The following is a 16,854-nucleotide window of genomic DNA, read 5'->3' on the forward strand; positions in this document are numbered from 1 at the left end:
TTGAGCAGTGTATTTTATTTCAACAAACATGAATGACCACACCCTCAGACCCACAGGTTCCCACTGTAACCTTGCCCATCCTGCCCGTCTTACACCCTTTCTCATTTCTCATCCCCTGGATGTATCCAGTGCTTGCAGTACTTTATACCATATAGCATCAAACTGAACTATTCTGCCTCTCTCTGTAGCCCACATGTTTTCAATATTTAGATAATAATGCATTTGATTCATCCTCTGTCTGAACAATGAAGGGTCATTTGATTTCCTTTTTTTAAGCAAAAGTTTTTTCAAAATGATTGATGGAAAAAGTAGAGTCCAACCCATTGGGTATCTCACCACTCTTATATGCCATGTCTTGAAATATGCAGATAAATGGATTAAAAGTACATTTATATTGTAGAATTTCTGACAGCCAACTTCCTTTGACTTTATAGCACTCCCAGAAGGCATGAATTATTGAGTCACTGTTAGTTTTACACTTAAGACATGACTCTGCCGTTGTTCTGTAGAATTTGTGAATTTTGTGTCTTGAATAATGCATTTTGTACATTCGTTTATACTGGATTAAGTGTACATTTTTGTTGACAGTAATTTTGTTAGTTACAGTTGAAGTCTGAAGTTTACATACACTTAGGTTGGAGTCATTATAACTAATTTTTAAACCACTTAACACATTTCTTGTTAACAAACTATAGTTTTGGCAAGTCGGTTAGGACATCTACTTTGGAGGTGTACCTTCAAACTCAGTGCCTCTTTGCTTGACATCATGGGAAAATAAAATAAAAATCAGCCAAGACCTCAGATAAAAAATTGTAGACCGCCACAGGTCTGCTTCATCCTTGGGAGCAATTTCCAAATGCCTGAAGGTACCAAGTTCATCTGTACAAACAATAGTAAACAAGTATAAACACCATGGGACCACGCAGCCGTCATACCGCTCAGGAAGGAGACGCAATCTGTCTCCTAGAGATTAACGTACTTTGGTGCGAAAAGTGCAGATCAATCCCAGAACAACAGGAACTTGTGAAGATGCTGGAGGAAACAGGTACAAAAGTATCCGTATCCACAGTAAAACGAGTCCTATATCGACATAACCTGAAAGGCCGCTAAGCAAGGAAGAAGCCACTGCTCCAAAACCTCCATAAAAAAGCCAGACTACAGTTTGCAACTGCACATGGGGACAAAGATCGTACTTTTTGGAGAAATTGTCCTCTGGTCTGATGAAACAAAAATAGAACTATTTGGCCATAATGACCATCGTTATGTTTGGAGGAAAAAGGGGGACGCTTGCAAGCCGAAGAACACCATCCCAACCGTGAAGCACGGGGGTGGCAGCATCATGCTGTGGGGGTGCTTTGCTGCAGGAGGGACTGGTGCACCTCACAAAATAGATGGCATCATGAGGAAGGAAAATTATGTGGATATATTGAAGCAACATCTCAAGACATCAGTCAGGAAGTTAAAGCTTGGTCGCAAATGGGTCTTCCAAATGGAGAACGACCCCTAAGAATACTTCCAAAGTTTTGGGAAAATGGCTTAAGGACAACATAGTTAAGGTATTGGAGTGGCCATCACAAAGCCCTGACCTCAATCCTATAGAAGATTTGTGGGCAGAACTGAAAAAGCGTGTGCGAGCAAGGAGGCCTACAAACCTGACTCAGTTACACCAGCTCTGTCAGGAGGAATGAGCCAAAATTCACCCAACTTATTATGGGAAACTTTTGGAAGGCTACCCGAAACGTTTGAAACAAGTTAAACAATTTTAAAGGCAACGCTACCAAATACTAATTGACTGTCTGTAAACTTCTGACCCACTGGGAATGTGATGAAAGAAATAAAAAGCTGAAATAAATCATTATCTCTACTATTTTTCTGACATTTCACATTCTTAAAATAAAGTGGTGATCCTAACTGACCTAAGACAGGGAATGTGTATTATGAATAAATGTCAAAGAATTGTGAAAAACTGAGTTTAAATGTATTTGGCTAAGGTGTATGTAAACTTCAGACTTCAACTGTATGTTCCAATACTCCCTCCATCTTATGCCAATATCAGTTCTTTTTAAGTCTTGGTTCCAATAGTTTATATGTTTTATTCTAAGAGATTGTCAGTTGGATCGGCTCTGTGTTTACGTCTTCCCTATTATATGAGTATCCTTTTCTGACTCAAATAAGATTCCCTCAACATTGCTCTGATGTCCAAAGATTTCAGATAAAAAATGTTGTGATATAAAACTTTTAAGTGGCATTTATTTGAAAATATCTACATTTGTCAGTCCAAAATTACTTTTGAATTCTGTCATGGAAATAACTGTATTTTCTGTTACCAAGTCATTTACGGTTTCTGTGCCATTAGTTTTCCATGTGGGACCAATTTATCGGTGAATTCTGAAAAGCTATCCAAGGATTGTTCCATATCGTTATAGTGTTCTTAACTATGAAGTTGTTAAGAATACTTTAACACTTGAAAATATTCTGGGTATGAGCATGCACATCTTCAATGTGTACCCATTGTTTCTCTTTAGTGCATTTAACTATATGTCGCAAGTACAATACGTGTGTGGCGAGTTGATACAATTCCAAGTCTGGAAGATTAAAACCACCCTCAGAGTTACAAACATGTAAAACATTCCTATTTATTCTATGAGTTTTATTTGCCCACATAAAGTGTGTTACGGCCGAGTATACTTTTTTGCCGAGTATACTTTTTTAAAGAATGTCTTCGATGGGGTAATTGGTACGATGTATCAGATGTAACAAGCCAAGGGCTGGGCCTGCAACGGCCATTACGGAGCACCATGGAAAACGAAACAAAATGGCTCCCTTGGCTCCCTCCATTCTGCCTCCCCAGTTTATATACTCTTGGCTTCGGGATCATAACATCTCATCTGCATGAGTATCAAGTTACAAGTTTTAACGTTTATTGTCACGTGCACAGGATACAGCAGGTGTAAAACAGTACAGCGAAATACTTATTTGCAAGCTTTTTCCCCCAACAATGCAGTATGAAAGGAAATAATATTATAAAAGGAAGTAATACAAAATAATATAAATTACGAAACATACACACAAAATAGTATGAGATTATATCACTGGAAGTCCATTGTTTTATTTTCTAAAACCATAGAGAATATTACTGCACTATTGTCATGCTGGTAAATGTTTAATGAGAACAGACATATCATTTTCTATAATTTTAGATCGAATTGCAAAACATTTATTGACTATGAAATATTAATATTTACAGTGAGAATATGTACAGACCTTTTAACCACATCCCGAGTGGCCAGGGAAATATATATTATTTTAATGTGGCAAACTTTGTGTGTACAGTAGTATTTCACTTTCCATTTACATAGTGAGACACAGTGTCAGTCTCAGCCCCACTTCTCTGTAGAGGCAGGAAGAGAAGAGAGCGATAGAGTGAAGGAAGGAGATAGGAGAGAGGGATGGTTTGGATGATGGACTGTCCAGGGAGATGGATAGGGTCCATTTGGTAAGCCTCTTTGTTGTGACGAAACCCTCTCTGGGTCAACGTGGCCTGGGTGTCGTCCAAGTCGCTGTGACGAGTGGGAGCCGGAGCACTGTGGAGACGGAACACTCCTCCCTCCACACACACACACACACACACACACACACACACACACACACACACACACACACACACACACGCAGGTGTACAGAGGAGGATTCCCCACCTTCACCTTCGCCTCATTCAATAGTCCACGTTAGGAGAGATGGATGAGATGTGTCAGATAAGGAAATGCAACATTTCCTCATTGACTCCCCCTCACACAGCACGAGAACACGAGCTATCCGATTGCTCCAGCTGACGACAGGCTAAAACACTGTCTTCCCTGTAACTAATAGAAAACAGGCCAGATAAAGGACAAAATGGTTTATTACCATCTCCATCATCCCAGACATGTTTCTCTAGAGACGGGAGTTCCTCCCGCCCTCCGTCCACCCCCATTTTAAGTAGCCTCACCTTGGGGATGAGCAGGTAAAACTGTCCCTGTGATGTCCCCACCATGCATCATGTCTAAAGCTGCGGGGAAGTCCCCTTCGGGCCTAGATGGATGATTATGCATTCAATCACCTCAGCTAACTGTGGGTGCTTATCGTTAATTACGACCCGTCTCCGGGTGTTTATTTATTTATACATTATGTATTTATTCATGGGAAGTGTAAGATGTGGTGTTTATAGGGTCCTACAAAAATTGACATAAGGATAGTTGTATTATGTGGTATGAGATTTACATTTTTGTCCTAACTTCTAGTCCCTTAACCCTAAAAGTGCCAACGTATTTTTTTTGCTTCAAATCAAATCAAATCAATTGTTATTTGTCGCATGCTCCGAATACAACTGGTGTGAGACTTTACCGTGAAATGTATGCTTACGAGCAAACAAAGCAGAGTTTTAAAAAATACAAATAAAATAGTAACACAAGTGGAATAACATACACAAGAATGGAGCTATATACCAGTACCAGATCAATGTGGCGCTATATACAGGGAGTACCAGTACCAGATCAATGTGGAGCTATATACAGGGAGTACCAGTACCAGATCAATGTGGCGCTATATACAGGGAGTACCAGTACCAGATCAATGTGGAGCTATATACAGGGAGTACCAGTACCAGATCAATGTGGAGCTATATACAGGGAGTACCAGTACCAGATCAATGTGGAGCTATACACAGGGAGTACCAGTACCAGATCAATGTGGAGCTATATACAGGGAGTACCAGTACCAGATCAATGTGGAGCTATATACAGGGAGTACCAGTACCAGATCAATGTGGAGCTATATACAGGGAGTACCAGTACCAGATCAATGTGGAGCTATATACAGGGAGTACCAGTACCAGATCAATGTGGAGCTATATACAGGAAGTACCAGTACCAGATCAATGTGGAGCTATATACAGGGAGTACCAGTACCAGATCAATGTGGAGCTATATACAGGGAGTACCAGTACCAGATCAATGTGCAGAGGTACGAGGTACTTGAGGTAGATATATACATAAAGGCAGGGTAACGTGACTAGGCATCAGGATAGATAATAATAAGGTATTTGAGGTAGATATGTACATGAAGGCAGGGTAAAGTGACTAGGCATCAGGATAGATAACAATAAGATATTTGAGGTAGATATGTACATGAAGGCAGCGTAAAGTGACTAGGCATCAGGATAGATAATAATAAGGTATTTGAGGTAGATATGTACATGAAGGCAGGGTAACGTGACTAGGCATCAGGATAGATAACAATAAGGTACAGTGGGGAGAACATGTATTTGATACACTGCTGATTTTGCAGGTTTTCCTACTTACAAAGCATGTAGAGGTCTGTAATTGTTATCATAGGTACACTTCAACTGTGAGAGATGGAATCTAAAACAAAAATCCAGAAAATCACATTGTATGATTTTTAAGTAATTACTTTGCATTTTATTGCATGACATAAGTATTTGATCACCTACCAACCAGTAAGAATTCCGGCTCACACAGACATGTTAGTTTTTCTTTAAGAAGCCCTCCTGTTCTCCACTCATTACCTGTATTAACTGCACCTGTTTGAAATCATTACCTGTATAAAAGACACCTGTCCACACACTCAATCAAACAGACGCCAACCTCTCCACAATGGCCAAGTCCAGAGAGCTGTGTAAGGACATCAGGTATAAAATTGTAGACCTGCACAAGGCTGGGATGGGCTACAGGACAATAGGCAAGCAGCTTGGTGAGAAGGCAACAACTGTTGGCGCAATTATTAGAAAATGGAAGAAGTTCAAGATGACGGTCAATCACCCTCGGTCTGGGGCTCCATGCAAGATCTCACCTCGTGGGGCATAAATTATCATGAGGAAGCTGAGGGATCAGCCCAGAACTACACGGCAGGACCTGGTCAATGACCTGAAGAGTGCTGGGACCACAGTCTCAAAGAAAACCATTAGTAACACACTACGCCGTTATGGATTAAAATCCTGCAGCGCACGCAAGGTCCCTCTGCTCAAGCCAGCGCACGCCCAGGCCCGTCTGAAGTTTGCCAATGACCATCTGGATGATCCAGAGGAGGAATGGGAGAAGGTCATGTGGTCTGATGAGACAAAAATAGAGCTTTTTGGTCTAAACTCCACTCGCCGTGTTTGGAGGAAGAAGAAGGATGAGTACAACCCCAAGAACACCATCCCAACCGTGAAGCATTGAGGTGGAAACATCATTCTTTGGGGATGCTTTTCTGCAAAGGGGACAGGACGACTGCACCGTATTGAGGGGAGGATGGATGGGGCCATGTATTGCGAGATCTTGGCCAACAACCTCCTTCCCTCAGTAAGAGCATTGAAGATGGGTCGTGGCTGGGTCTTCCAGCATGACAACGACCCGAAACACACAGCCAGGGCAACTAAGGAGTGGCTCCGTAAGAAGCATCTCAAGGTCCTGGAGTGGCCTAGCCAGTCTCCAGACCTGAACCCAATAGAAAATCTTTGGAGGGAGCTGAAAGTCCGTATTGCCCAGCGACAGCCCCGAAACCTGAAGGATCTGGAGAAGGTCTGTATGGAGGAGTGGGCCAAAATCCCTGCTGCAGTGTGTGCAAACCTGGTCAAGACCTACAGTAAACGTGTGATCTCTGTAATTGCAAACAAAGGTTTCCGTACCAAATATTAAGTTCTGCTTTTCTGATGTATCAAATACTTATGTCATGCAATAAAATGCAAATGAATTACTTAAAAATCCTACAATGTGATTTTCTGGATTTTTGTTTTAGATTCCGTCTCTCACAGTTGAAGTGTACCTATGATAACAATTACAGACCTCTACATGCTTTGTAAGTAGGAAAACCTGCAAAATCAGTAGTGTATCAAATACTTGTTCTCCCCAATGTATTTGAGGTAGATATGTACATGAAGGCAGGGTAAAGTGACTAGGCATCAGGATAGATAATAATAAGGTATTTGAGGTAGATATGTACATGAAGGCAGGGTAAAGTGACTAGGCATCAGGATAGATAATAATAAGAGTCAAATGAAGAACAGAGTAGCAGCAGCAAATTATGTATGTGTGTTTGTGTTGTGTCAGTCTGTGTGTGTGTGTGTGTGTGTGTGTGTGTGAATGTGTGAGGGATTTGTATGGGAGTGACAGTGTAGTGTGTGTGAGTGGGTGTGTATATGGTTTGTATATATATAGTCTAGTGAGTGTGCGTAGGCTCAGTGCAAGATAGAGTCAGTGCAGATAGCTTGGGTACCATTAGTTGACTATTGAGCAGTCTGGCTATTGAGCAGTCTTATGGCCTAGGGGTAGAAACTGTCCCAGAGCCTGTTGGTCCGAGAGCCGATGCTCCGGTACCGTTTGCCTGGACGGTAGCAGAGTGAACAGTCAGTCTATGGCTTGGATGTCTGGAGTCTTTGGCAATTTTTCGGGCCTTCCTCTGACACCGCCAGAGGTCCTGGATGGCAGGGAGCTCGGCCCCAGTGATGTACTGATCTGTCCGCGTCACCCTCTGTAGCACTTTGCGGTCAAGGACGGTGCATTTGCCATACCAAGCGGTGATGCAGCGAATCAAGATGCTCTCGATGGTGCAGCTGTATAACTTTTTGAGAATATCAGGGCCCATGCCAAATCTTTTGAGCCTCCTGAAGGGGAAGAGGCGCTGCCGTGCCTTCTTCACAACAAGTGTGTGTGGACCATGTTAGGTCCTTAGTGATGTGGAAGCCAAAGAACTTGAAGCTCTCGACCCGCTCCACAACAGCCCCGTCGATGTGGATGGGGGCGTGGTCTGCCCTCCTTTTCCTGTAGTCCACGATCAGCTCCTTGGTCTTACTGACGTTGTGGGAGAGGTTGTTGTCCTGGCACCACACGGTTAAGTCTCTGACCTCCTCTCTGTAGGCTGACTCATCGCCATGGGTGATCAGGCCTACCACCGTCATGTCTTCAGGAAACTTGATGATGGTGTTGGAGTTGTGCGTGGCCACTCAGTCGTGGGTGAACAGAGAGTACAGGAGGGGACTAAGCACACACCCCTGAGGGGCCCCGTGTTGAGGGTCATCGTGGCGGAGGTGTTGTTGCCTACCCTCACCACCTGGGGGCGGCCCGTCAGGAAGTCCAGGATCCAGTTGCAGAGGCAGGGGTTCAGTCCCAGGGTCCCTAGCTTGGAGATGAGCTTGGAGGGGACAATGGTGTTGAACACTGAGCTGTAGTCTATGAACAGCATTGTCCAGGTGGGAGAGGGCAGTGTGAAGTGCAATAGAGATTGCGTCATCTGTGGATCTGTTGGGGCGGTATGCGAATTGGAGTGGGTCTAGTGTATCTGTGATGATGGTGTTGATGTGTGTCATGACCAGCCTTTTCAAAGCACTTCATGATTACAGATGTGAGTGGTACAGGGCGAAAGTAATTCATGCAGGTTACCTTGGAACTCTTGGGAATAGGGAAAATGGTGGTCAGCTTGAAACAGGTTGGAATTACAGACTGTGACAAGGATAGATTGAAAATGTCTGTGAAGACACTTGCCAGCTGGTCTGAGCATGCTTTGAGAACGCGCCCTTGTATTCTGTCTGGCCTTTTGATTTTTAACCTGTTTAAATGTTTTGCTCACATTCGCCATGGAGAGCGAGATCACACAGTGATCCGGAAGAACAGGGGCTTTCACGCAAGGCACAGTGTTATATTCCTCAACGCGAGCAATAGAAAGCATTTAGCTTGTTTGGGAGTTCTGCGTCGCTGGGCAACACATGGCTGGGTTTCCGTTTGTAATCCGTTATCGTCTGCAAGCCCTGCCGCATACAATGAGCGATGGCAGCAGTGTTATAGGATTCCACCATCCTCCTATATTGTTCTTTTGCATGTGTGATGTCTTGTCCGAGGTCATGAACAAAAAAAATGTATGCACTCACTAACTGTAAGTCGCTCTGGATAAGAGCGTCTGCTAAATGACTAAAATGTAAAAAATGTCATAGCAGGCTTTCTTGTAGGCGTCCATGTCCGTGTCCCGTTCCTTGTAAGCGGTAGCTCTAGCCTTTAGCCCAGCGTGGATGTTGCCTTTAATCCATGTTTTTTTTTTTATTTGGACACGTTTTTATAGTCACTGTGGGGACGACATCGTCTATGCACTTATTTATGAAGCCCGTGACTGTTGTGGTAAACTCCTCAACGTTATCGGATGAATCCCAGAACATATCCCTAGCAAAACGGTCTTGTCTGCTTCGTCCGACCACTTCCATACTGAGCGCATCACTGGTACTGCCTGTTTGAGCTTTTGTTTTGTAAACAGGAAGCAGGAGAATGTAGCCATGGTCAGAAGGTAGGACGAGGCCTTGCATGCTTTTATGTGTGTAGAATAAAAGTGTTCTAGAGTTTTAGAGCCCCTAGTGGCAACAGGAGACGTGTTGGTAGAACTGAGGTAGGACGGTTTTAAAGTCTCCTTGAGAAACGCTGCCTCTGGGTGAGCGGTTTCTTATTTGTTTATGGCCCCGTACAGTTCGCTGAGTGCCAAGAGTGGTGTTGGATTGAGGCGGGATGGGGCGGGACAAGAGCTAACAGGGGTCATTTTTGATTGCAAAGAGACACTATCGGTCAAGCAGTAACACTTTTTATTTTATTAATCTTTTGCTACACGAGTAAATTGTTAAATTTCCCTAAAAATAAGCATATATTTAAACATGTCCACACATTTATAGTCAAATTAGAAGTCTCAGAATATATGTTTTTCATGTTTTGAACAGATATTTTGATCACTTTAATCAATAGCCACTTGATATGAACGTTTTTCTGTTATTCATTCAAGGTGTTGTGTTTCTGTGATACTGAGACGCTGAGAAACTGGCGATAGAGCTAATCTGACATACCGAAGGGACATAAGATGGCCACGGATATGAGCGATATAGGCGATCTGGGCGCTGGTGCCATCAGACCTTTAGCTCTAACTTTGGAACGCTATGGGCTATCAACTCATTTCCAATTCCATCTGGAAGATGAGGGCCTCGACTTTGTATAGAGACATTGACTGAAAGATAAATATGCATTTACATTTTTTTTAAAAATTTTTTTTTATAGAGGCTGCCATCAAATGTTTGATCCCTTGGGGTCATAATTGACCCCTGTTGCCGCTTTTAGGGTTAAGAGTTAACACACATATGTTGTGTTACACACATGCGTGCATGGACACAGGCATGCACTCACACACACACACACACACACACACACACACACACACACACACACACACACACACACACACACACACACACACACACACAAGTCAATGAAGTATGTACTGGCAATGGTCTCAGTCAGGAGGAGGTGCTGAAACATAGTGGGAGAGATATAATATCTAGACAGCATCACCGGTGGAAAGACAATGCAAAACATGACGCATCTCATTCTCACCTGATCCCACACCAAGACATAGGAAATGCTTTTGTCCGTGTGATTGTGTATCACACACTCAAAGGCACGTCACACACACACACTCAGGCGAATGCCACACACACACACACACACACACACACACACATACGCACCGCTGAAGCAGCAGACATATATTATCTGCTGACTCACCTGATGAAATAGCAGCTGCCAGAAATGCTCAACTTTGATCCAGTGGTGCCCTCGTACATATTTAGTGAAAATGACTAATGCTTTCCATGACTCCATTTAGTCTACCATAAAACTGCCAGGACACAACATGAGCTGTAGACATATTTATATATTTGACATTTTAGTATGACTTCTTATTGTGTTATATTTTAGTATGACTTCTTATGGTGTTATCTTTTAGACTATATTTTGAAGTTTGAAGCAGAATAGCCAACATCATAAAAATTATAAGTCAATGAAATGTTACTATCGACCACCCCATGCAAAATATAGAATTCGAAATGAACGGAGGCGGTTTGGATATGGGATATGGGATATGGGAAAATGGCCTTGATATTTAGTCATTGTTACATGAATAGAGCTTTGACTACCAATGAGAACGAAATGTCTAAAAATAAAACTATCCACAGCACAAGAAAAGTGTTGGACAATGACTCCCCAAACCAGAAACTCTGGTTATATCATAGTGTTTAAAGAAGATCAACGATTAATACCGACACAGGAAATGACTGCAGTGACTCAGGTATGACATGCTTTGTGTCTAGCAGATTCAGTAAATGAGCATTCCATTCAATAGCATTCAATAGCAACAGCATTGTTTGAAATTACATGTTATGTCAATGGGTCAGAGACAGAGCAATGCAGGGAAGTGTATGGGTACAATGGCACTGAAAGGTGGAGATGTGGTCTGTACAAAGAGAACACTCCCCAATGGAAGAAAGTAAGAAAGAAAAAAACACACTTCAATAGAAAGAGAAAGGGTGACCTAAGGCTGACATGTACACGACATGGGAGAAGAGTTCCATGGACATAGAATAGCTTTGATGTTTTGTTCCTTGTATTGTCAAGCAATACTCTTTGATCAATAGGTAGAATTATGACAAATAGCTAGCTAGCTACAACAGTTCATGTAACAAAACAAATATATATATATATATATATATTATCCCAAAACATTATAATGTATCTTTATGGAAAAGAGAGACAGTCACCATGCATAATGATTTCTCAGTTCCTATATGACATCATGCAGTATTGACTTTGATTAGAACCAATCACAGAAACAGCCTAGTCTACACAGGGAAACAGTGGTAAGACCGGTTGTAATTGGGCCAGTCTGACTGGAGTCAGAACAATCATGACAGGAAGAGAGACAAGATTGGTGTTCACAACCTTACTAACCATAGCTTCATTACATTTACATTTATATTTTAGTCATTTAGCAGACGCTCTTATCCAGAGCGACTTACAGTTAGTGAATACATATATTTTTATACTGGCCCCCCGTGGGAATCGAACCCACAACCCTGGCGTTGCAAACGCCATGCTCTATCCACCCAACACCAGCCGACACCCAAACATGACACCTCATTTCTGACAAGAAGACCCAGACCTATGGGGTTATGTTTAAAGACCCAGGCCTTTTGGGGTTATGTTTAAATACCCAGACCTATGGGGTTATGTTTAAAGACCCAGACCTATGGGGTTATGTTTAAATACCCAGACCTATGGGGTTATGTTTAAAGAACTAGACCTATGGGGTTATGTTTAAAGACCCAGACCTATGGGGTTATGTTTAAAGACCCAGACCTATGGGGTTATGTTTAAAGACCCAGACCTATGGGGTTATGTTTAAAGACCCAGACCTATGGGGTTATGTTTAAATACCCAGACCTATGGGGTTATGTTTAAAGAACTAGACCTATTTACATTTTAAAATAATAATAAATAAATGTATGTATTGTCCTGTCATGATGGAATGGTCCCCAACCCTATACCCTAGACACCCACCCCAGCGACCCATACACTAACGAGAAGTCCTTATCTGTTTTAAGTAGCCTATACACAGCCAAATCAGAAAGATGAACACGGTCAGAGACCCACTAAAGCAGCACCGCCCCCTCAAGATTATAAACCTGCCTGGCAGGCTTGGTCCAACAAAGCCAAAGCCCCCTGATGAGTGAGCATGATATACAATGAATTTCTCAAAGCTGCTAATGAGAACCTTGACGACCTTGTACCTAGCCGGTGGGGATTCCGGTGAGGTGCCCCCACCCAGGTAGTGGCAGTTCTGGCAACACTGGCTGCAGTAACCCATGGGGAGGGGGTCACACTCGAACAATCAGAGAGGGGGCAAATTATTGTGGCCCTGGTGGCACAAAATAATCAAAGGTTTGACTGCACTGAGATGCTTGGGAAAAGGGTCACAACGGGGGAACAGCGTGTGTGTGTTTCAGGGTAAAGAGGTGTAGCTGATCTCCATCAACTAGGACTTCACATTGGTTAATCAAATCTCCTGCATATTCGTTCGCATATCAAGTCATTTCTTCAGATGGACTCGGGGATGGAACTGTTCAACATCTGCTTGTGGTTGTTTGTGGGGGAAAGGGGTCAAGTGTGTATGAGTATGTGTGTGTGTGTGTGTATGTATCCCACATCTGTTGCTATGGGGTAATGATGTTAGGAACAATATAGGATGAATCACAATAATTGTTTGCCAAAATAATAATTGCTTGACAAAAATGTAATTTTTGTAATGGCAATCCTGGTTATAGGCAACAATCCTTCGCAGGAACTGCCAACATTATTACGAATTGTATTAATTAATTGTGGACATTAAGATACACAAGATTTTTTTATATATACTGTATACATATTTTTAGGACTATATATAATACAAATCGAGGTGAGGGCGTTGGAAATGCTTTTGGCGGCTGATCTGCTTCTGTTCTGTGGGTGGCACTGTGTGCTCTTTTTGAAGGATGGGTCCCGGTCCCTCAGGGGCCCTGCGATCCGGGGGGACGGGGGTGGTCTGCCGGTCACTGGGATGACAACCCAACTCGGGATGGGTTTAGTGGGTGGAATAGTGGAGAACAATTGGAGGTTTACAGTGGCTTGTAAAAGTATTCACCCCCCTTGGCATTTTTCCTATTTTGTTGCCTTACAACCTGGAATTAAAATTGATTTTTTGGGGGGTTGTATCATTTGATTTAAACAACATGCCTACCACTTTGAAGATGCTAAATATTTTTTATTGTGAAACAAACAAGAAATAAGACAAAATAATAGAAAACTTGAGCGTGCATAACTATAGTCAATACTTTGTAGAGCCACCTTTTGCAGCAATTAAAGCTGCAAGTCTCTTGGGGTATGTCTCTATAAGCTTGGCACATCTAGCCACTGGGATTTTTGGCCATTCTTCAAGGCAAAACTGCTCCAGCTCCTTCAGGTTGGATGGGTTCCGCTGGTGTACAGCAATCTTTAAGTCATACCACAGATTTTCAGTTGGATTGAGGTCTGGGCCTTGATTAGGCCATTCCAAGACATTTAACTATTTCCCCTTAAACCACTTGAGTGTTGCTTTAGCAATATAATTAGGGTCATTGTCCTGCTGGAAGGTAAACCTCCATCCCAGTCTCAAATCTCTGGAAGTCTGAACCAGTTTTCCCTACTGAATTTCCATGTATTTAGTGCCATCCATCATTCCTTCAATTCTGACCAGTTTCCTAGTCCCTGCCGATGAAAAACATCCCCACAGCATGATTCTGCCACCACCATGCTTCACTGTGGGGATGGTGTTCTCGGGGTGATGAGAGGTGTTGGGTTTGCGCCAGACATAGCGTTTTCCTTGATGGCCAAAAAGTTCAATTTTACTCTCATCTGACCAGAGTACCTTCTTCCATATGTTTGGGGAGTCTCCCACATGCCTTTTGGCGAACACCAAACGTGTTTGCTTATTTTTTTCTTCAAGCAATGGCTTTTTTCTGGCCACTCTTCTGTAAATACCAGCTCTGTGGAGTGTACAGCTTAAAGTGGTCCTATGGACAGATACACCAATCTCCGCTGTGGAGCTTTTCAGCTCCTTCAGGGTTATCTTTGGTCTCTTTGTTGCCTCTCTGATTAATGCCCTCCTTGCCTGGTCCGTGAGTTTTGGTGGGCGGCCCTCTCTTGGCAGGTTTGTTGTGGTGCCATATTCTTTCAATTTTTAAATAATGGATTTAATGGTGCTCTGTGGGATGTTCAAAGTTTCTGATATTTATTTATAACCCAACCCTGGTCTGTACTTCTCCACAACTTTGTCCCTGACCTGTTTGGAGAGCTCCTTGGTCTTCATGGTGCCGCTTGCTTGGTGGTGCCCCTTGCTTAGTGGTGTTGCAGACTCTGGGGACTTTCAGAACAGGTGTATATATACTGAGATCATGTGACACTTAGATTGCACACAGGTGGACTTTATTTAACTAATTATGTAACTTCTGAAGGTAATTGGTTGCACCAGATCTTATTTAGGGGCTGCATAGCAAAGGGGGTGAATACATATGCACGCACCACTTTTCCGTTATTTATTTTTTAGAATATTTTGAAACAAGTTATTTTTTTCATTTCACTTCACCAATTTGGACTATTCTGTGTATGTCCATTACATGAAATCCAAATAAAAATCAATTTAAATTACAGGTTGTAATACAACAAAATAGGAAAAACGCCAAGGGGGATGAATACTTTTGCAAGGCACTGTACCAGTTTGATTTAACGACCAAAAAAGTGAGAGCTGTCACATAAAGATTGCAAAATAGTTTGAAAGAGATTTTTGATGTACCGATTCCATGGCACATGGTTTATGAATTTTTCAAATTAAGTTATTAGACAAAATTCTTGCAACCAATAGAATTTTAGATATATATGGGGGATACCATATATCCCAGCTCTGCAGATTTTGCTGCGAAGAGACAGAAGCATTAGATAATTTGTTTTGGTACTGTCCATATGTAGCTTGTTTTTGTTCGCAGGTCCAGGAATGGCTGAAGAATTGTTACATTTACCTGGAGCTAACTCTGCAAATAGTAAATCGATCAATAAAATAATATTGCTTTTAGCAAATATGTTTATCTTTAATTTACAATCTGTCGGAACAATGACAATAGAAAGGTTCATACATTTTGTGAAACATCACAGCACAGTTGAAAAATATATGGCAAATAGAAATCCAAAATGGATGATGTTAAGAGATAAAAGGGTGGGGTTGAGTGTGGCTGAAGGGTGGGACTAATAACAACAAGATAACTAATGTAAAATAGATTGTGTCCGTAAAATGTATATAGTATGTATAAGCTGGAAGTAGAAGCCAAGTGTTGTTGTTCATTAATTTACTCCAGTTAGGGGAGGGGTGGTAGGGTTAGTGGAAAATAATAAAGGAAAATATATTTTTAAAAGATGTGTATCTTCGGAAAGTATTCAGACCCCTTGACTTTTTCCACATTTTGTTAGGCTACAGCCTTTTTCTAAAATTGATTAAATTGTTATTTTCCCCCTCATCAATCTACACACAATACCCCATAATGACAAAGCAAAAACTGAAATAACACATTTACATATGCATTCAGACACTTTACTCAGTACCTTGTCGAAGGATGATTACAGCCTCGAATCTTCTTGGGTTTGACGCTACAAGCTTGGCACACCTGTATTTGGGGAGTTTGTCCAATTCCTCTCTGCAGATCCTCTCAAGCTCTGTCAGGTTGGATGGGGAGCGTCGCTGCACAGCTATTTTCAGGTCTCTCCAGAGATGTTCGATTGGGTTCAAGTCCGGGCTCTGGCTGGGCCACTCAAGGACATTCAGAGACATGTCCCGAAGCCACACCTACGTTGTCTTAGCTGTGTGCTTAGGGTCATTGTCCTGTTAGAAGGTGAACCTTCGCCCAAGTCTGAAGTCCTGAGTGCTCTGGAGCAGGTTTTAATCAAGGATCTCTCCACTTTGCTCCGTTCATCTTTCCCTCGATCTTGACTGGTCTCCTAGTCCCTGCCACTGAAAAACATCCCCACAGCATGATGCTGCCACCACCATGCTTCACCGTAGGGATGGTGCCAGGTTTCTTCCAGATGTGACGCTTGGCATTCAGGCCAAAGAGTTCAATCTTGGTTTCATCAGACCAGAGAATCTTGTTTCTCATGGTCTGAGAGTCCTTTAGGTGCCTTTTGACAAACTCCAAGCAGGCTGTCATGTGCCTTTTACTGAGGAGTGACTTCCGTCTGGCCACTCTCCCATAAAGGCCTGATTGGTGGAGTGCTGCAGAGATGGTTGTCCTTCTGGAAGGTTCTCCCATCTCCACAGAGGAACACTGGAGCTTTGTCAGAGTGACCATCGGGTTCTTGGTCACCTCCCTGACCAAGGCCCTTCTCCCCCGATCAGTTTGGCCAGGCGGCCAGCTCTAGGAAGAGACTTGGTGGTTCCAAACTTCTTCTGTTTAAGAATGAT

Source organism: Coregonus clupeaformis, unplaced genomic scaffold, assembly GCF_020615455.1.
Source record: "Coregonus clupeaformis isolate EN_2021a unplaced genomic scaffold, ASM2061545v1 scaf0194, whole genome shotgun sequence".
In the NCBI taxonomy this organism is placed as follows: Eukaryota; Metazoa; Chordata; class Actinopteri; order Salmoniformes; family Salmonidae; genus Coregonus; species Coregonus clupeaformis.